The following is a 21,674-nucleotide window of genomic DNA, read 5'->3' as shown; positions in this document are numbered from 1 at the left end:
CTTTGATGTGTGAAATCATCTCACAGAGTTACACCTTTCTTTTCATGGAGCAGTTTGATAACACTGCTTTCATGGAATATGCAATAGGATATTTGGGAGGGCATTGAAGACTATCATGACAAAGGAAATATCCTCAGATAAAAACCAAAGAGAAGCTTTCTGTGAAACTGCTTTGCATTGTGTGAATTCACCTCACCGAGTAACATTGTTATTTTCATTGAGAAGTTTGCTAAAACTTTCTTCCTTTAATCTTCAATGGTATATTCTGGAGCACATTCAGGAATACAGTGAAATATGAAATATCCTCAGATAAAAACTAGAAAGAAGCTTTCATAGGACTACTTTGTGATGTGTGCATTCACCTCATAGAGCTAAACGTTTCTCTTGTGGGAGCACTTTGGCATCACTGTTTTTGTGGTTTCTGAGAAGGGATATCTGAGAGCTCATTGAAGCCCATGGTGGCAAAGGAAATGTCCTCAGACAACAACCAACAAGAAGCTTTCTGAGAAACTGCTCTCCGATGTTTGAATTCATCTCACAGATTTACACCTTGTTTTCCATGGAGCAGTTTCCTAACACTATTTTTGTGGAATGTGCAAAGAGATATTCAGGAGCACATTGAGGCAAATGGTGAAAAAGGAAATATCCTAAGACAAAAATTAGAAAGACACTTTCTGAGGAACTGTTTTGTGATTTATGAATTAATCTCACAGAGTTATACCTTTCTTTTCATGGAGCAGTTTGGTAGCACTGTTCTTGGGGAATCTGAGAAGGGAAATTTTGGATCACATTGAAGCCTATGGTGACAAAGGAAATATCCTCAGATAAAATCTAGAAAGAAACTTTCTGAGAAACTTCTTTGTGATGTGGGAATTCATCTCACAGAGTTATACCCTTCTTTTCATTGAAAAGTTTGCTAACACTTTTTTCATGGAATCTGAAAAGTGATATATGGGAGAGCATTGAGGCCTATGGTGAAAAAGGAAATATCCTCAGATTAAAAACTAGAAAGAAGCTTTCTGAGAAACTGCTTTGTGATTTGTGAATTCATCTCACAGATTTACACCATTCTTTTCATAGAACAGTTTTGTAGCACTGTTTTTAGGGATTCTCAGAAGGGATATTTTGCATCGCGTTGAAGCCTACAGTGACAAAGGGAATATCTTCTGACAAAAACAAGAAAGAAGCTTTCTGAGGAAGTTCTTTGTGATGTGTGAATTCATCTCACAGAGTTACACCTTTCTTTTCATGGAGCGGTTTGCAAACACTGGTTTTGTGGAATCTGCAAAGTGATGTATGGGAGTGCATTGGGGCCTATGGTGTAAAAGGAAATATTCTCAGATAAAAATTAGAAAGAAGTTTTCTGAGAAACTACTTTCAGTTGGGTAAATTCATCTCACAGAGATACACTGTTGATTTCATTGAGCAGTTTGATAACACTGTTTTTGTGGAATCTGAAATAGGATATTTTAGAGCACATTGAAATCTATGGTAACAAAGGAAATATCCTCAGATAAAAACCAAAAGAAGCTTTCTGAGAAACTGCTTTGTGATGTGTGAACTCATCTCATAGATTTACAACTTTCTTTTCAAGGAGCAGTTTGTTAACACTGTTTTCATGGAATCTGCAAAGGGATATTCACAAACGCATTGAGGCCTATGGTGAAAAAGGAAATATCCTCAGACAAAAACTAGAAAGAAGCTTTGTGAAAAACTCGTTGTGATGGGCCAATTCTTCTCACAGAGTTACACCTTTCCTTTCATTGAGCAGTTTGGTAGCACTGTTTTGGGGGATCTGCACAGAGATTTGTGGGAGCTCATAGAGGCCTATGGTGGAAAAGGAAATATCTTCAGATAAAAACTGGAGAGTAGTTTTCTGAGAAACTCTTTTGTGATGTGTGTATTCACCTCATAGAGATAAATCATTTTGTTGATTCAGCAGGTTGTTATCACTTTTGTGGTGTCTGAGAAGGGATATTTGGTAGTGAATTGAGGTTGATGGTGGAAAAGTAAATATGCATAGATAAAACCAGAAAGTGGCTTTCTGAGATATTTCTTTGTGATGAGTGAATTCATCTCCCAGAGGTAAACTATTCTTTTCATTGAGCAGTTTGGTCACCCTGTTTTTCTGGAATCAACAAAGGTAAATTCAGAGCTCAGAGAAGCCTATGGTGAAAAAGGAAATACCCTCATAAAAACTAGAAAGAAGCTTTCTGAGAGACTGTTTTGTAATGGATGGATTCATCTCACAGTGTTAAATCTTTCTTTTCATTGAACAGTTTGGTAACACTCTTTTTGTGGAATATGCAAAGGGATATTCGGGAGCAGATAGAGGCCAAGGTTGAAAAAGGAAATATCTTCAGGTAAACACTGGACAGAACTATTTTGATAACACTGATAACTACTTTTGTGAAGTGTGCATTTATCTCATAGAGGTAAAGCTTTCTGTTGGGAGAGCAGTTTTCTGATAAATTTCTTTGTGATGGAGGAATTCATCACACAGAGTTACACCTTTGTTTTCTTTGAGCAGTTTGGTAGCACTGTTTTTATGGAATCTGCAAAAGGATATTAGAGAGCACATAGAGGCATAAGGTGAAAAAAGAAAATTCTCCAGGTAGAAACTGGAGAGAAGCTTTCAGAGAAACTCCTTTGTGATGTGTGCATTCATCTCAAAGAGCTAAACGTCTCTGTTGATGGAGGACTTTGTCATCACTGTTTTTGTGGTTTGTGAGAAGGGATATTTGAGAGTGCTTTGAAGCCTATGGTGACAAAGGATATATTCTCAGACAAAATCCAAAAAGATGCTTTCTGAGAAAATGCTTTGTGATGTGTGAATTCATCTCACAGATTTACACCTTTCTTTTCATGGAGCATTTTTCTAACACTTTTTGCGTGGAATCTGGAAAGGGATATTCACAATCTCATTGAGGCAAATGTTGAAAAAGGAAATATCCTCGGACAAAAACTAGAAAGAAGCTTTCTGAGAAATTGCTTTGTGATTTGTGACTTCATCTCAGAGAGTTACACGATCCTTTCCATGGAACATTTTGTTAACCCTTTTTTTGTGGAATCTGCAAAGGGATATTTGGGAGTGCTTTGAGGCCTATGGTGAAAAAGGAATTATCCTCAGATTAAAACCAGAGAGAAGATTTCAGGAAACTGTTTTGTGATGTGTGAATTCATCTCACAGAGTTACACTGTTCTTTTCATTTAGCAATTTGCTTACACAGTTTTCATGGAATCTGCAATCTGATATTTCAGAGTGCATTGAAGCTTATGGTGACAAAGGAAATATCCTCATATACAAACTAGAAAGAAGCTTTCTGAGAAACTCCTTTGTGAAGGGTGAATGCATCATACACCTTTCTTTTCAGTGAGCAGATTGGTAGCACTGTTTTTGGGGAATCTAAGAGGGATTTTTCAGATCTCATAGAGGTCCATGATGTAAAAGGAAATATCTTCAGATCAAAACTGGAGAGAAGGTTTTTGAACAACTGTTTTGTAATGTGTGTATCCACCTCATAGTGACAAAATCATTTTGTTGATTGAGCAGTTTGCCATCACTGTATTTGTGGTGTCTGAGAAGGGATATTAGGGAGTACATTGAGGCTGATGGTGGCAAAGTAAACACGCACAGATGAAAACTAGAAAGGAGCTGTCAGAGAAATTTCTTTGTGATGGGTGAATTCATCAGACACAGTTACACCTTTCTTCTCTTTGAGCAGTTTGGTAACACCATTTTTATGGAATCTGCAAAGGGATATTTGGGAGCTCCTAGAGGCCTACAGTGAAAAAGGAAATAACTTCAGATTAAAACTTTGGAGAAGCTTTTAGAGAAATGGTTGTGTGATGTCTATATTCATTTCATAGTATAACGTTTTTGTTGATTGAGAAGTTTGACATCACTGTTTTTGTGGTATCTGAGAGGAGTTATTTGGGAGCACATTGAAGCCTAAGGTAAAAAAGGAAATATTCTCATATTTAAACTAGAAAGAAGCTTTCTGAAAAACTAGTTTTGGATGAGTGAATCCATCTCACAGAGGTACACTGGTGTGTTCATTGAGCAGCTTGACCACAATGCTTTCGAGGGATCTGCAATAGGATATTTGGGAATGCATTGAAAGCTATAGTGACAAAGGAAATACCTTCATATAAAAACAAAAACGAAGCTTTCTGAGAAACTGCTTTGTGATTTTTAATTTGTCTCACAGAGTTACACTGTTCTTTGCATTGAGAAGTTTGTTAACACTGTTTTCTGGGAATCTGCAATGGGATATTTAGGAATGCATTGAAGCTTAGGGTGACAAAGGAAATATCCTCATATAAAAACTAGAAAGAAGCTGTCTGAGAAAGTTCTTTGAGATGTGTGAATACATCTCACAGAGTTACACCTGTCTTTTCATGGAGCAGTTTGCTAACACTGTTTTCGTAAATTCTGCAAAGGGATATTTGGGAGTGCATTGAGATCTATAGTGAAAAAGGAAATATCATCAGATAAAAACTAGAAAGAAGCTTTCTGAGAAACTGCTTTGTGACATGTGAATTCATCTTACAGAGTTGCACCATTCTTTATGTTGAGCATATTGATAACACTGGTTTCATAGAATCTGCAATAGGATATTTTGGAGCACATTGAAGCCAATGGTGAGAAAGGAACTATCCTCAGATAAAAATTAGAAAGAAGATTTCTGAGAAACTGCTTTGTGATGTGTGAATTCATCACACAGAGTTACACAATTCTTTCCTTGCAGCAGTTTTTTAACAGAGTTTGCATGAAATCTGCAATCTGATATTTGGGTATGCATTGAAGCCCATGGTTACAAAGGAAATATCCTCAGACAAAACCTAGAAAGAAACTTTCTGAGAAAGTTTTTAGTGATGTGTGAATTCATCTCACAGAGTTACCCCTTTCATTTCATTTAGCAGTTTGCTGACACTGTTTGCATGGAATCTGCAAAGGGATATTTGGGAGTGCATTGAGGTCTATGGTGAAATAGAAAATATCCTTACAAACTAGAAAGCATCTCTCTGAGAAACTGCTTAGTGATGTGTGAATCCATGTTACAGAGTTACACTGTTCTTTTCATTGAGCAGTTTGATAACACTGTTTTTGTGGAATCTGCAATAGGATATTTCAGAGCACATTGAAGCCTCTGGTGACAAAGGAAATATCCTCAGATAAAAACTAGAAAGAAGCTTTCTGTGAAACTACTTTGTGATGTGTAAATTCATCTCACAGAGTTACATCATTCTATTCATTGAGCAGTTTGATAACACTGTTTTTGTTAGATATGCAATAGGATATTTGGGAGCATATCGAAGTCTTTGTTGACAAAGGATATATCCTCAGATAAAAACCAAAAGGATTCCTTCTGAGAAACTGCTTTGTGATGTGTGAATTCATCTCACAGATTTACACTGTTCTTTTCATTGAGGAACTTGCTAAGACTGTTTACTTGGAATCTGCAATGGGATGTTTCAGAGCACATTGATGCTTATATTGACAAAGGAAATAACCTCAGCAAGAACTAGAAAGAAGCTTTCTGAGAAACTGTTTTCTAATATGTGAATTTACCTCACAGAGTTACACCTTTCTTCTCATGGAGCAGTTTGTTAGCAGTGTTTTTGGGGAACCTGAGAAGGGATATTTTTGATTGCCTTGAAACCTATGGTGACAATGGAAATGTCCTCATATAAAAACTAGAAAGAGGCTGGGTGTGGTGGCTCACGCCTGTAATCCCAGCACTTTGGGAGGCCGAGATGGGTGGATCATGAGGTCAGGAGATCGAGACCATCTGGCTAACATGGTGAAACCCCGTCTCTACTAAAAAAATACAAAAAGCTAGCCGGGTGTGGTGGTGGGCGCCTGTAGTCCCAGCTACTCAGGAGGCTGAGGCAGGAGAATGGCATGAACCTGGGAGGCGGAGCTTGCAGTGAGCTGAGATCTGGCCACTGCACTCCAGCCTGGGCGACAGAGCGAGACTTCATCTCAAAAAAAAAAAAAAAAAAAAAAAAAAAAACAGAAAGAAGCTTTCTAAGAAAATTATCTGTGATGTGTGAATTCATCTCACAGAATTACACTGTTCTTTTCATAAAACAGTTTGCTAACACTGTTTTCTATGAATCCACAATGGGATATTTCGGAGCACACTTCAAGCTTACGGTGACAAAGGAAATACTCTCATTTAAAAACTAAAAAGAAGTTTTCTGAGAATTCATTTTGTAATGTGTGAATTCATCTCTCAGAGTTACACGACTGTTTTCTTGGAACAGTTTGGTAGCACTGTTTTTGAGGAATCTGAGAAGGGATATTTTGGATCACATTGAAGCCTATGGTGACAAAGGATATATCCTCAGATAAAAAGTAAAAAGAACTTTCAGAGAAAATGCTTTCTGATGTGTGAACCTATCTCACAGAGTTACAGTGTCCTTTTCAATGTGCAGTTTGCTAACACTGTTTTCGTGCAGTCTGCAATAGGATATTTTGGATTGCATTGAAGCTTCTTGGAATGTACATTCAGGTATTTGGGAGCACATTGAACCCTATGGTGACAAATGAAATATCTTCAGATAAAAACAAAAATAAACTTTCTGAGAAACTGCTTTGGATGTGTGAATTCATCTCACAGAATTACACCTTTCCTTTCATGGATCAGTTTGGTAACACTGCTTTTGAGGAATCTGAGAAGGGATATTTTGGGTTGCATTGAAGCCTATGGTGACAAAGGAAATATCCTCACATAAAACCAAAAAGAACATTCTGAGAAAATGCTTTCTGATGTGTGAACCTATCTCACAGAGTTATGGTTTCCTTTCCATTGTGCAGTTTGCTAACACTGTTTTCATGCAATCTGCAATAGGATATTTTGGATTGCATTGAAGCTTATGGTGACAAAGCAAATATCCCCAGGTAATAACGAAAAAGAAGCCTTCTGTGAAAGTGCTTTGTGATGTGTGTTTCCATCTCACAGAGTTACACCTTTCTTTTCATTGAGAAGTTTGCTAACACTTTTTTAATGGAATCTGCAATGGGATACTCAGGAGCGCAGTGAGGAATATGATTAAAAAGGAAATATTCTCAGTTAAAAATTAGATAGAAGATTTCTGAGAAGCTGCTTTGTGATATGTGAATTCATGTCACAGATTTACGCCTTTCTTTTCATGAAGCAGTTTGCTAACACTGTTTTTGTCTAATCTGCAAAGGTATATTTGAGAGTGCATTGAGGCCTATGGTGAAAAAGGAAATATCCTCAGATAAAAACCAGAAAGAAACTTTCTGAGAAGCTGCTTTGGAATTTGTGAATTCATCTTACAGAGTTACACTATTCTTTTCATTGAGTAGTTTAGTAGCACTGTTTTGGGGGAATCTGAGAAATGATATTTTGGATCGCATTCAAACCTATTTTGAAAAAGGAAATATCCTCAGATAAAAATCTAGAAAGTAGATTTCTGACATACTGCTTTGTTATGTGTGTATTCATCGATTCTTTTCTTGGAGCAGTTTGCTGAAACCATTTTTGTGGAATCTGCAAAGGGATACTTGGGAGCTGTTTGAGGCCTATAGTGTAAAAGGAAATATCCTCATAGAAAAACTAGAAGGAAGCTTTCTGAGAAACTGCTTTGTGATGTGTGAATTCAACGCAGAGAGTTACACTGTTCTTATCATGGGGCAGTATGCTAAAACTGTTTTTCTAGGAATCTACAATGGCATATTTTAGAGTGCATTGAAGCTTATTGTGAGAAATGAAATATCCTCAGACATAAAGTAGAAAAAATCATTCTGAGAAACTAACTTGTGAAGTGTGAATTCATCTCAGAGAGTTACACTGCTCTTTTCATTGAGGAGTTTGCTAACACTGATTTCTTGGAATCTACATTGGGATATTTTGGAGTGCATTGAAGCTTATGGTGTTAAAGGAAATACCCTCACATGAAAACTAGAAAAATGCTTCCTGAGAAACAGCTTTGTGAGGCATTAATTCATCTCACAGAGTTACATGATTCTTTTCATGGATCAGTTTGGTTGCACTATTTTTGGGGAATCTGAGAAGGAATATTTGGGATTGCATTAAAGCATATGGTGACAAAGGACACATCCTCAGATAAAAACTAGAAAGAATCAATCTGAGAGAGTTATTTGAGATTAATGAATTCATCTCACAGAGTTACACATTTACTTTCATGGGGCAGTTTGCTAACACAGTTTTCGTGGAATCTGCAAAGGGATATAAGGGAGGTCACTGAGGCCTATAGTGAAAAAGGAAATATCCTCATGAAAAACCAAAAAGAAGCTTTCTGAGAAACTGCTTTGTGATGTTTGAATTCATCTAACAGAGTTACACCATTCATTTCATTGAGCACTTTGATAACACTGTTTTTATGGAATCTGCAATAAGATATTTGGGAGCGCATTGAAGCCTATAGTGACAAAGGAAATATCCTCAGATAAAAACTAGAAAGAAACTTTCTGATAAAATTTTTGTGATGAGTGAATTCATCTCACAGAGTTACACCTTTATTTTCATGGAGCAGTTTGTTACCACTGTTTTTGTGGAATCCGCAAAGTTACATTTGGGTTTGCCTTGAGACCTATGGTGAAAAAGGAAATATCGTCAGATGAAAACTAGAAAGAAGATTTCTGAGAAACTGCTTTGTGATGTGTGATTTCATAACAGAGAGTTACACTGTTCTTTTCATTGAGCAGTTTGCTAACACTGTATTCTTGGAATATGCAATGGGATATTTTGGAGCTCATCGAAGCTTACAGGGACAAAGGAAATATCCTCATGTAAAAATTAGAAATAAACTTTCTGAGCAACGGTTTTCAGTAGTGTTAATTCATCTCACAGAGTTACATGATTCTTTTCTTGGAGTAGTTTGCTAGCACAGTTTTTGTGGAATCTGGAAAGAGATATTTGTGAGTGCATTGAGGCCTATGGTGAAAAAGGAAATACCCTCATAAGAAAACCAAAAAGAAGCTTTCTGAGAAACTGCTTTGTGATGTGTGAATTCATCTCACAGAGTTACATCATCCTTTTCATTGAGCAGATTGGTAACACTGTTTTCATGGAATCTGCAATAGGATATTTGTGAACGCTTTGAAGCCCATGAAGACAAAGAAATTATCCTCAGAGAAAAACCAATAAGAATCTTTTGGAGAAACTGTTTTGTGTTGTGTGAATTCAATTCACAGAGTTTCACTGTTCTTTTCATTGGGCAGTTTGTTGATACTGTTATCTTGGAATCTGCATTGAGATATTTCGGAGCGCATTGACAGTGCAGAAAATGAAATATTCTCAGACAAAAACTACAAAGATACTTTCTGAGAAACAGCTTTGTGATTTGTGAATTCATCTCACAGAGTTACGCGATTCTTTTCATGGAGCAAATTGGTAGCACTGTTTTTAGGGAATCTGAGAAGGGATATTTTGGATCACATTGAAGCCTTTGGTGACAAATGAAATATCCTCAGACAAAAACTACAATGAAGTTTTCTGAGAAGTTCTTTTTGATGACTGAATTCATCTCACAGAGTTACACCTTTCTTTTCATGGAGCAATCTGGTAACACTGTTTTCAAGGAATCTGCAAAGGGATATTTGGGATCTCATTGAGGCCAATAGTGAAAAAAGAAATATCCTCAGACAAAAACTAGAAAGAAGCTTTCTGAGAAATTGCTTTGTGATTTGTGAATTCATCTCACAGATTTACAGGATTTTTTCATGGAGCAGTTTGGTAGCACTGTTTTTGGAGAATCTGAGAAGGGATATTGTGGATCGCCTTGAAGCTTATGGTGATAAAGGAAAAATCCTCAGATAAAATCTAGAAAGAAGCTTTCTGGGAGACCACTTTGTAGGGTGTTAATTCATTTCACAGAGTTACACGATTCTTTCATGGATCAGTTTGGTAGCACTGTTTCTGAGGAATCTGAGAAAGGATATTTTGGATCACATTGAAACCTATTTTGACAAAGGATATATCCTCAGATGAAATCTGGAATGAAATTTTTGAGAAAGTTCTTTGCGATGTGTGAATTCATCTCACACAGTTACACCATTCTATTAATGGAGCAGTTTGATATCTCTGGTTTTGTGGATTCTGCAATAGGATATTCAGGAGCACTTTGAGCCTAGGGTGGCAAAGTAAATATCATCAGATAAAAACCTAAAAGAAGTTTTCTGAGATACTGCTTTATGATGTGTTAATTCATCTCACGGAGTTACATGATTCTTTTCATGGATAAGTTTGGTAGCATTGTTTTTGGGAATATGAGAAGGGATATTTTGGATTGAATTGAAGACTATGGTGGCTAAGGAAATATCCTCAGATAAAAACTATAAATAAGCTTTTTCAGAGAGTTCTTTGTGATGTGTGAATTCATGTCACAGAGTTACACCATTCTATTCATGGAGCAGTTTGCTAACACTGTTTTTGTGGAATCTCAAAAGAATACTTGGGATGTATTGAGGCCTAGTGTGAAAAAGGAAATACCCAAAGATAAAAGTTAGAAAGGAACTTTCTGAGAAACTGCTTTGTGATGTGATTTCATCTCAGAGAGTTACGCCATTCTTTCAATTAAGCAATTTGATAACACTGTTGTCGTGGAATCTGCAATACGATGTTTGGGAGCACTTTGAAGCCTATGGTGACAAAGGAAATATCCTCAGATAAAAACCAAAAGGAAGCTTTCTGAGAAACTGCTTTCTGATGTGTCAATTCATCACGCAGAGTTACACTGTTCTTTTCATTGTGTTGTTTGCTAACACTGTTTACTCGGAATCTGCAATGGGATATTTTGGAATGCATTGAAACTTATTGTGAAAAAGTAAATATCCTCAGACAAATACGAGAAAGAAACATTCTGAGAAATCACTGTGATTTTTGAATTTGTCTCACAGAGTTACATGATTCTATTTCTGAATCAGTTTGATAGCAACTGTTTCTGGGGTATCTGAGAAGGGATATTTTCGATCACATTGATGCCTATGGTGACAAAGGAAATATCCTCAGGTAAAAACTAGAAAGAAGCTTTCTAAGAAAGTTCTTCATGCTCTGTGAATTCACCTCACAGAGTTACACTGTTCCTTTCATTGACTAGTTTGCTAACACTGTTTTCTTGGAATCTGGAATGGGATATTTTGGAGTGCATTGAGGCTGATGGTGACAAAGGAAATATCGTCAGACAAAAACTAGAAGAAAACTTTCTGAGAAACTGCTTGGTGGTTTGTGAATTCATCTCACAGAATTACACCTTTCTATTCATGGAGCAGTTTGCTAACACTGTTTTCGTAGAGTCTGCAAAGGGACATTTTGGAGTGCATTGAGGCCTATCATGAGAAAGGAAATATCCTCTGATTAAAACCAGAGAGAAGCTTTATGAGAAAGTGCTTTGTCATGTGAGAATTCATCTCACAGAGTTACACTGTTCTTTTCATTGAGCAGTTTTCTTGCATTGTTTTCTTGGAATCTGTAATGGGAAATTTCAGAGCACATTGAATGTTATAGTAACAAAGGAAATAACCTCATATAAAAACTAGACGGAAGCTCTCTCAGAAACTGCTTCATACTGTGTTAATTTGTCTCACAGAGTTACAGAGCTCTTTTCATGGATCAGCTTGGTAACACTGTTTTTGTTTAATTTGAGAAGGGATATTTTGGATAGCATTGAAACCTAGGGTGACAAAGGCAATAACCTCAGATAAAATTAGATAGAAGCTTTCTGAGAAAGTTCTTTGTGATGTTTGAATTCAACTCACAGAGTTACACCATTCTTTTCATGCTGTAGTTTCTTAACACTCTTTCCACGGAATCTGCAAAGGGATATTTCGGAGAGCATTCAGGATAGTAATGTAAAAGGAAATATCCTCAAATAAACACCAAAAAGAAGCTCTCTGAGAAACTGCTTCTTGATTTGTGAATTCATCTCACAGAGTTACACTGTTCTTTTCATTGAGCAGTTTGCTATCCCGGCCCGCGGGATAGTCAGAGCAGGCCCTGGAGAAGGGGGTGGGAATTTGGGGAACAAGAGACACAAGAAATGGAGACAAGACAGTGCTCTGATCAAGTCTCGTTTAATGGTGGTAATGCACTGCCTTATATACACTTGGAAGGGAAGGGGTTGGGCTAAGGCGGAAATGATCTCATTGCCGAGGGCGTGGCCAGGTTAGTTTCGGTTTCTCCGGTCGGACGTCATGTTGCGCTTGTGCTATTAAGTAACAATTTTCCCGGGCGCGGGAAAAGTGAGTGAAGAAGAAGCAGGAAGAGCGCCATCTTTAATGAGGTATTAGTACAGGGGAAAAAAGGCAAAGATAGGGAGAAGGTGTGGGGTGGAAATGAATATAGCTCAGGCGTTTAATCCTTAATTATTATTCGCTATGGCCGGGGCGTGCAGCTCCAGACAGGTCCCCCTTTTTATATTTTTATGATAAGAAAACCCCTCGGGAACTGCACCTGTCTTAGGTTGGGTCAACTCATCCCCACCTTCTAGGCCCGTCATGGGATAAGGCAGCAGCAAGGGCGGCCCTCCTGTCTTAGGCTCCGATGGAGATAGTGTCCTCTTACCCGTCATTGACTGTCCAGTTCAGCACACAGGGGAGGTGGTCTTATTAAGGTAAATAAGACTCACCATTTTCAGTCATCTCAAGGCGATGATAATGAACCTGTATAGGTTTGGCCTGGAAGGCCTTGATTTGTTGTCTGACAAATGCCATAAGCTTATTAAAGATTATAGACCCGAGAGTGAGGAAGAGTAGAAGAGTGAGTAAAGGACCAAGAAATGGCAGGAGATAGGGGAGAAGTCCATCGAGTCCAGTCCATAGTGGATTGGCGACCAGGCCTTTTCTGCGCTTTTCTAGTTCTTCTTGCAAAGTTCTTATCTTATCTCTGACGATTCCGGATTTGTTGGTGTAAAAACAGCACTTTTCCTGTAAAGCTAAACATATCCCTCCCTGTTCTGCCGTTAACAAATCTAGACCTCTTCTATTCTGGAGAACTACTTCAGCTAACGAGTCTACTTGGTCTTGTAAATCTTGTATAGTACTGGATAAGGTCTGTACATCTGAAATTAATTGATTGGATAATTTAGTATATTGGGTTAGTGAGACTCCTAGGTCTGTGGCTCCTGTAGTAAAAGCAGTGGTGATTCCTAGTCCAGCCAACAAGGGAATAAATTGTATGGCTCGTTTCGGTCTATAAATAAAATGTTCAATAGCGGGGATGGGGATAGGTTCATCTCCAGGGATGATATCAAAGTCGGGGAGAAGAGTGGCCAGAACACAAAGCCCTGTCCAATTTGTAGGTAGATACGTATATGCCATGTTGTTTCCACAAATGAAAACCGAGCCATTTATAGCACACAAAGGGTTGGTGGCATTGATTATGGAGGTACAGTTGTCAAACACAACATAGCCTAAATCAATTTCTTTAGTGTTATTATATGATGGTGAAAAGAGGCAAGAGGAATTAGAAAACGTCATCGGTTGAACTAAGGGGGGTGGTAATAGGACTGGAATTATTTACTAAGGATTCATTTGAGTAATTGACATAGGACAATGAAAGGTTAGGTATGGCTAGAGGAATAGGGGGGCCCATTTTAAGACAAAGCCAACAATCGTGGGCCAGGCTTGTATTGGACATTTGAAGTAAATTGTAAGTAGCATTGAGGATATCAAAGGTTTGGGCATCGAGCCTAAAATTATCTCTAAGCTCAGGCAGGGCTAAAGGGTGATATTGAAGTTCAGGATATGAAGCTTTATGAATTTCTTCTAATTTTTTCTGGACGGTTTTAATTCTTGCAATATCTAATGGGCCTCCTCCATCAGAAATGTGAATGGGGGCGGTAGTGCTCCAACAAACAGGCTTTCCTTTTTGGCCGTTACAAGGAGATTGTACAAGTTTATTAGTGGGTCCTAATACTTGTACGTCATTGATGCCTCCAGTTTGTGTTTTTAGTAACGTGGCTGTATAATATGTTCTATTACCTGATTTGCATTGTTGATAGGAGGTATAACAGGAACTATGTACAGAAGATTGGAAAGAGCTACAAGGGCATTCTAGGAGCGGCCCACTAGGTGAGGTATCTCTTGGGGTAGATTTACATTTCCATAACTGGTTTGGCATTAGGTAAGCTGTCTTGCCCGTGCAGGTCACCTGGGTGATTCTATCTGACGGAGGTTCAGATATTTGTCCCCCTCTGCAGTCACAAGGCTGGCCGTATTGTTTTCGTAATAATTCTCTTGCCTTACGAGGGTCACCAAAACCTGCATAAACTGTCACTATGTTATATAGAGCCATTATTCTCCAAAGGAATTTCATGTTAGGCTTCATTTTCTGAAAAACAAGAAAGAAAGAACTTCTCAGGGAGATTTATCTTCCCTGGACTGACAATGATTATGATTTATTTGTCTTACCAATCTTTCAGGCAGCCATCTGGCTGCATCATTTTTTTGTGAGAAGATGCATACTGAACCTCTTCCCCAAATTAAAACTGGATCGGGGCCATGCCATGAACCATCAAGTGGATCTTTCCATTTTACCATTGCAAACTGTTTTTGAGATTCAGGATGCCAGAAAAGGTCGGCAGCCGATTTTCCATGACTGTCCAAATTTAAAAAATTAAGGATAAACAGGGCATGATTGAGTATGTTTCTGGGGGTACCCTTCACGGGGTACCAGCTCCCCCCTTTTAATTTTGTGATAATAGTTTTTAATGACAGATGAGCTCTTTCTACTATACCTTGTCCTTGGGGATTATAGGGAATGCCTGTGGTATGTTTAATTTGTAGGGTATTACAAAATTGTAAGAAGGCTTTGGCTGTATAACCAGGGCCATTATCTGTTTTGATTTGTTTGGGTATTCCTAAAATAGAAAAGCAGTGTAATAAATGAGCTGCGACATGTTTGGCGGCCTCTCCTGTTTGGAGAGTTGCACTGATTAATCCACTATAGGTGTCTATGCATACATGGATATATTTTAGTTGACCGAATTCTGAGTGGTGAGTAACGTCCATTTACCAAATTTCATTGGGGATGAGTCCTCGGGGGTTAACTCCTAGATGGGGAACAGGTAAATATGTTATGCAGTTGGCGCATTGTTTAACTATTTGTCGAGCTTGTTCTCTGGTAAGTTTAAACATAAGTCTTAAGGTTTGGGCGTTTAAATGATGTAAGGCATGTGCTTTTTGCGCTTGTTGCAAATTGTCTGTAGTGACTGTGGCTATGGTTTTTGTTGCCGTGTCAGCTGTTGCGTTACCTTGTGTTAAAGGTCCCGGTAATCCTGAATGTGCTCTAATATGCCCAAGAAAAAAGGGAGTAGTCCTTTTTCGGATAAGTTGTTGACATTGTAAAAATAGGTTAGCTGTGTCTGAAATATGTTTAATTTGAGACACGGTCTCTAAGAGGGGTATTGAATGAGCCAGGTAGGCGCTGTCTGTATAAATGTTAAGTGGCTGACAAGGAAAAGCTGATAGTGCTGCAATTATAGCTTGCAATTCGACCAGCTGAGCTGATGTATAAGCGGTCTGGAATTTAACGACTACATTATTGTAAGTGTAAGTGGCAAGTCCTGTGGAAGATCCATCAGTGAAAATTAATAATGCGTCATTGAGAGGTTCTTTACTGGTAATATGGGGAATTACAAACGCATGAAGTTTGCAAAATTGAATAAGTTTGTTAGGTGGGTAATTGTTGTCAATCGTGCCAGTGTAAGAAGCACAAGCAATTGGCCAGGCTTCGGTATTTTGTAACAACCAATGGATGTGTGATAGAGTGTAGGGCTGTATAATGGTAGAGGGTTCTATTCCAAAGTATTTTCTACTGTTTTCTCTTCCCAAGATGATTAGATCAGCTATGGCATCATAATAAGGCAACAAAACCTTTCTAGGGGAGGAGGGCAGGTGTACACACATAATGGGATTGTTCTGCCAAAATAGGCCAGTAGGGGTTATTGTTGTGTTAAAAATAAGGAATATTAATGGCTGAGAATAATCAATACTGGTAACAAATTGTGTTGCAATGGCATGTTCTACCTGTTGGAGTGCTATTAATGCTTCTTTAGTAATGGACCTGGGGGATTTTGGATTAGAGTCTCCTTTTAATATATCAAAAAGAGGTTTTAACTCTCCTGTGGTGAGCTTTAAGTACGGTCGAAGCCAATTTATGTCTCCCAGTAATTTTTGGAAATCATTTAAAGTTTTTAAATGATCACGACGTATAACGGCCTTTTGATTAATGATTTTGGGTCCATTAATTTGGAAACCAAGATAAGTGTATGGATCTTGTAATTGTACTTTCTCTGGGGCTATTTGTAGTCCGGCTGCTGTTAACTCTTGTTTGAGTTGGGCGAAGCACTGTAAGACTTGTTCGCCAATTTCTCCTGCTATTAAAATATCATCCATATAATGTATAATATACATTTGTGCCCATGTTTTTCTGACTGGCTCTATGGCGGCAGCTACATATTTTTGACACAAGGTAGGACTATTGGCCATACCCTGAGGTAAGACTTTCCATTGATAGCGCTTCATTGGTTGTTTAAAATTTGTAGATGGAAGACTAAAGGCAAATCTTTTCTGGTCAGCAGGGTGAAGGGGAATTGTAAAAAAGCAATCTTTAAGGTCAATAATGATTTTAAAATATTTTTGAGGAATCACAACCGGTGAAGGCAATCCTGGTTGTAAGGCACCCATAAGGATCATAGTGATATTTACTGCTCTTAAATCTTGTAAGAGTCTCCATTTACCAGACTTCTTTTTAATAACAAAAATAGGTGTATTCCAAGGGGAATTACTTTCCTCAATATGTCCTGCTGCTAGTTGTTCCTGCACTAACTGTTGGGCAGCACTTAGTTTATCATTGAGTAAAGGCCACTGATCAACCCAAACGGGCTCATCTGACTTCCAAATAATGGGGTCAGCGCACCTTTGGGGTGCAGGTATGTCAGTGGCCTGAGCTAAAAATTTCCAAACCCCTTTTTATCAAGTTGTCCTGAAACCAGTATAGGCTGTGGGATACCGTTCTCTCCTTTTCCAAGACCTTTACCAGGGGTGTATCCTTGAGTTAACATTTGCGCAGTAACTATATCATTTTGACTACACATTATAATTTTCATTTGAGAGAGCAGATCTCGCCCCCAAAGGTTAACAGGTAGGTAAGGGATGACAAATGGCTTAATGAGGCCTGAATTGTTTTCTTTATCTGTCCATGTTAGGTATTTAGAACTTTGTTTAGGATTACTGCTTTGTCCAATTCCTCTCAAGTGAGTTAAAGTTTCTGTAGTAGACCAATGAGAGGGCCAATCTTCCTGTTTAATGATAGTTACATCAGCCCCTGTGTCTATTAGTCCAGTGAATGCCTTCCCGTCTAACTATAAGGTTAGAGAGGGTTTTTGATTTGTAATTGGTTGCACCCAATATATATCTGATGATCCGAAACCTTTTATATTTCTATTAGAGTATTGGATATTATTATCTGTTTTAACCAAAGGTAGCAGGAGTAACTGAGCTATTCTAACTCCTTGAGGGACAGTAATAATACTATCAATAGCTCTGGCCATAATTTTAATTTCTCCTTCATAATCATTATCGATAACTCCAGGGAGGACTTGTAAGCCTCTCATGGTGACACTACTTCTTCCTAAAAGTAGCCCAAAAGTGTTAGGTGGTAAAGGTCCATATATTCCGGTATTTAAGGTTTGCGGTCCCATTTCAGGTGTTAGTATTGTGTGGGAGGTGGAACTGAGGTCCAATCCTGCACTTCCTGGGGTTGCTCTACTAAGTTTTGAAATGGATTGCTGTTGCTGGCTGGAACAAAGCTGACTGCCCCATATGCTTGTTTCGGGGCCTGAGGCTGGCCCCTCATCCCGTTTCCCTGCCTGGGGGGTAAAGGATTTCCTTGACTGTCAGTTTTAGATTTACATTCGTTTGCCCAGTGCCTTCCTCTTTTACACCTTGGGCAAAGGCCTGGGATTTTTGCTTCTGGACTCTTATTTTGGTTTTCACAGCAATCTTTTGCAAAGTGTCCCCTTTTACCGCATCTAAAACATCCCCCTTTATCTTTACCTTTGTTAATGAGGAAGGCTCTTACTGTTTGGCCGCTAAAGCCGGCGGCCATTGCTAGGCCTTGTTGATATGAGGGCCCAATATCTGAACAAAGGCGAATGTATCCTGTTAAATCTGTTTTCTTTCGATAAGGTCTGATTGCCGCTTGGCAGGCGGGGTTAGCATTTTCATAAGCTAACTGTTTAACATAATCTACACCCATTTCTGCATTTCCAAAGATTCTACCTGCTGTGGTCATAAGTCTATGCACAAAGTCTGAAAATGGCTCATCAGGTCCTTGTTTAACCGCTGTGAGCGAGGCCCCTGGATCTCCTTTAACGGGAAGTTTTCTCCAGGCTTTTGTAGCAGCAGCCTGGATTTGTGAGAACAGTCCAGGGTCATACTGCATTTGGGCCTGAGTGTCTGCATAATTACCTGAACCAGTTAACATATCAAAATCCCAACCGTTTCCTGCCTGTTGATTTCTTTTAGCTGTATCTCTACAATTTTCAAAGAACTCTGACTTCCAAATTAAGTGGTCTCCCCCAGAAAGAACTGCCCTGACTAAGGTATTCCAGTCTGTAGGAGTGAGCCAATTCTCAGCTACAGATTCCACTATAGCAAGAGTATATGGAGCAGTAGCCCCATACTGAGAGGCAGCAGTCTTTAACTCTTTTATAATAGTAAAATCAAATCCAGTATGATGCCTCCAAGCCTGTCCCTGTTCATCTATGGTTTCAGTGACTGGAAAAACGTCTTTGGGGGAGGAGTCTTCTCTATGTCGGCTAGCAACTAACCCCCTTCTTGGAACATGTTGTCCAGGCTGCTGAAGTGGGCGCAAGGAACCCTCCATAGCGTCTGAGTTAGGTTTTTTTTCATTTCCTGTTTTTAGCTTTTGGAGCCTAATTATCAATGATTGATGTAACTCTTCAAGTTTAATTTGTTCTTCTAGTTGAGCAATTTTTTGCTTTAATTCTTCTTTGGGATCTATTGCTGCCATAACAATGGGCGCAGAAGCCTCATTATGTGTCTTATTATATGGGGGTGGGTATGAAGTAAAGGGAGGCAAATCAGGGTTGTGATATTTAGCCGCCTCTTCCTCTAAATCATCCCAATTTATATCCGATTGATTAGGCTTATTAATTTCCTCCTCCTTTTGAAACATCTGTAAAATTGGGTATTTTTTTGGTTTGTTTTCGTGTGGTATTTCTTTATCTGTTACAGAAGGAGACTTGATTTCCTCATGATCACTTTCGAGGGAAATGAGATTCTCCTCCGTATCTTGCGGAGGCTTTGTGAGGTTAGAGCAGGAGCTAACCTTTAAAATGTGCTCTGTCTGAGAAACCGCAGCCATGACTTGCGGATCGGCCTCCTTCTTATCTATTAAATCTCTAATGAGGTTCCAATAAGAGAAGGTGGTTACAGGAATTTTTTCTGGCCCAAAAGCATTATAATAGTCCTGAAGGCAATCCCCTACTCTATGCCACCTTTTAATATCAATAGTTCCTTCCTGTGGGAACCAAGGGCAAGTGTCTTTTACAAAATCAAAAAATTTAAACAAATCATTACCTTTAACCTTTACTCCTCGTATCTTTAAAGCCTCTTTCAATTGTCCTACATATATTTGATGTTGGCTTAATTCTTGTCCCATTTCGGACGCGTCACTTACCTTCGATTCTGACATGGCAGGTTCCCGCGGTGATCGGAAGAGTTCGACTCCTTTTGTCTTTGTTAGCGGTCGACAGTCCTTTGGCGTCCTCTTCCTCACGGAGTCCCTCATTTCCAGGTCCCTGTTCAGGCGCCATGTATCCCGGCCCACGGGATAGTCAGAGCAGGCCCTGGAGAAGGGGGTGGGAATTTGGGGAACAAGAGACACGAGAAATGGAGACAAGACAGTGCTCTGATCAAGTCTCGTTTAATGGTGGTAATGCACTGCCTTATATACACTTGGAAGGGAAGGGGTTGGGCTAAGGTGGAAATGATCTCATTGTCGAGGGCGTGGCCAGGTTAGTTTCGGTTTCTCCGGTCGGACGTCATGTTGCGCTTGCGCTATTAAGTAACAATTTTCCCGGGCGCGGGAAAAGTGAGTGAAGAAGAAGCAGGAAGAGCGCCATCTTTAATGAGGTATTAGTACAGGGGGAAAAAGGCAAAGATAGGGAGAAGGTGTGGAGTGGAAATGAATATAGCTCAGGCGTTTAATCCTTAATTATTATTCGCTATGGCCAGGGCGTGCAGCTCCGGACAGTTTGCTAAAACTGTTTTGTTGGAATCTGCAATGGTATATTTTAGAGTGCATTGAAGCTTATGGTGACAAAGGAAATATCCTCAGATGAAAACTAGTAAGAAGCTTTCTGAGAAACTGCTTTGTGATTTGTGAATTCATCTCACAGAGTTACATGTTTCTTTTCATGGAGCAGTTTGGTAGCACTATTTTGGGGGAATCTGAGAAGGGATATTTTGGATCACAATGAAGTCTACAGTGACAAAGGAAAAACTCAGATAAGAATTAGAAAGAAGCATTCTGAGAAATTGCTTTGTGATGTGTAGATTCATCTCACAGATTTACACCTTTCTTTTCATGGAGCAGTTTGCTATCACTGTTTTCATGAAATCTGCAAAGGGATATTCCAGAGCATCTTGAGGCCTATAGTGAAAAAGGAAATATCCTGATAAAAATTAGACAGAAGCTTTCTGAGAAACAGCTTTGTGATGTGTGAATTCATCTTACAGTGCTATGCTGTTCTTTTCATTGAGCAGTTTGATAACACTGTTTTTGAGGAATCTGCAATAGGATATTTGGAAGCTCATTGAAGCCTATAGTGGCAAAGGAAATATCCTCAGCTAAAAACCAAAAAGAAGCTTTCTGTGAAACTGCTTTGCGATGTGTGAATTCATCTCATAGGTTTATACCTTTATTTTCATGGGGCAGTTTACTAACACTATTTTCCTGAAATCTACAAAGGGAGATTAGTTAGCACATTGAGGCTAAATGTGAAAAAGGAAATATCCTCAGACAAAAACTACAAAAGTTACTGAGAAACTGCTTTGTGATTTGTTAATTCATCTCTCAGAGTTACACGATTCTTTTCATGCAGAAGTTTGGTAACACTGTTTTTGGGGAATATGAGAAGGGTTAATTTGGATCGCATTGAAGAATATGATGATTAAAAAAAATCCTCAGATAAAATCTTGAAACAATCATTCTGAGAAACTTCTTCATGATGTGTGAATTCATCTCACAGAGTTACACTGTTCTTTTCATTGAGAAGTTTACTAACACTTTTTTCATGGAATGTGTGATGAGATATTCCAGAGCCCATTGAAAAATATGATGAAAAGGAAATATCCTCAGAAAAAAACTAGCAAGAAGCTTTCTGAGAAACAACTTTGTGATGTGTGAATTCATGTCACAGAGTTACACCATTCTTTTCATGGAGCAGTTTGGTAGCCCTGTTTTTGGGGAATCTGAGAAGGGATATTTTGGATCGCATTGAAGCCTATGGTGACAAAGGAAATATCCCCAGAAAAAAGCTAGAAAGAAGCTTTCTGAGAAACTTTTTGTGATGTGTGAATTCATCACAAATAGTTACATGATTCTTTTCTTTGGACAGTTTGTTAACCCTGTTTTTGTGAAACCTGC

Source organism: Macaca nemestrina, chromosome 13 (genome assembly GCF_043159975.1).
Source record: "Macaca nemestrina isolate mMacNem1 chromosome 13, mMacNem.hap1, whole genome shotgun sequence".
Classification (NCBI taxonomy): Eukaryota; Metazoa; Chordata; class Mammalia; order Primates; family Cercopithecidae; genus Macaca; species Macaca nemestrina.
Note: the sequence above shows the minus strand (reverse complement) of the source record.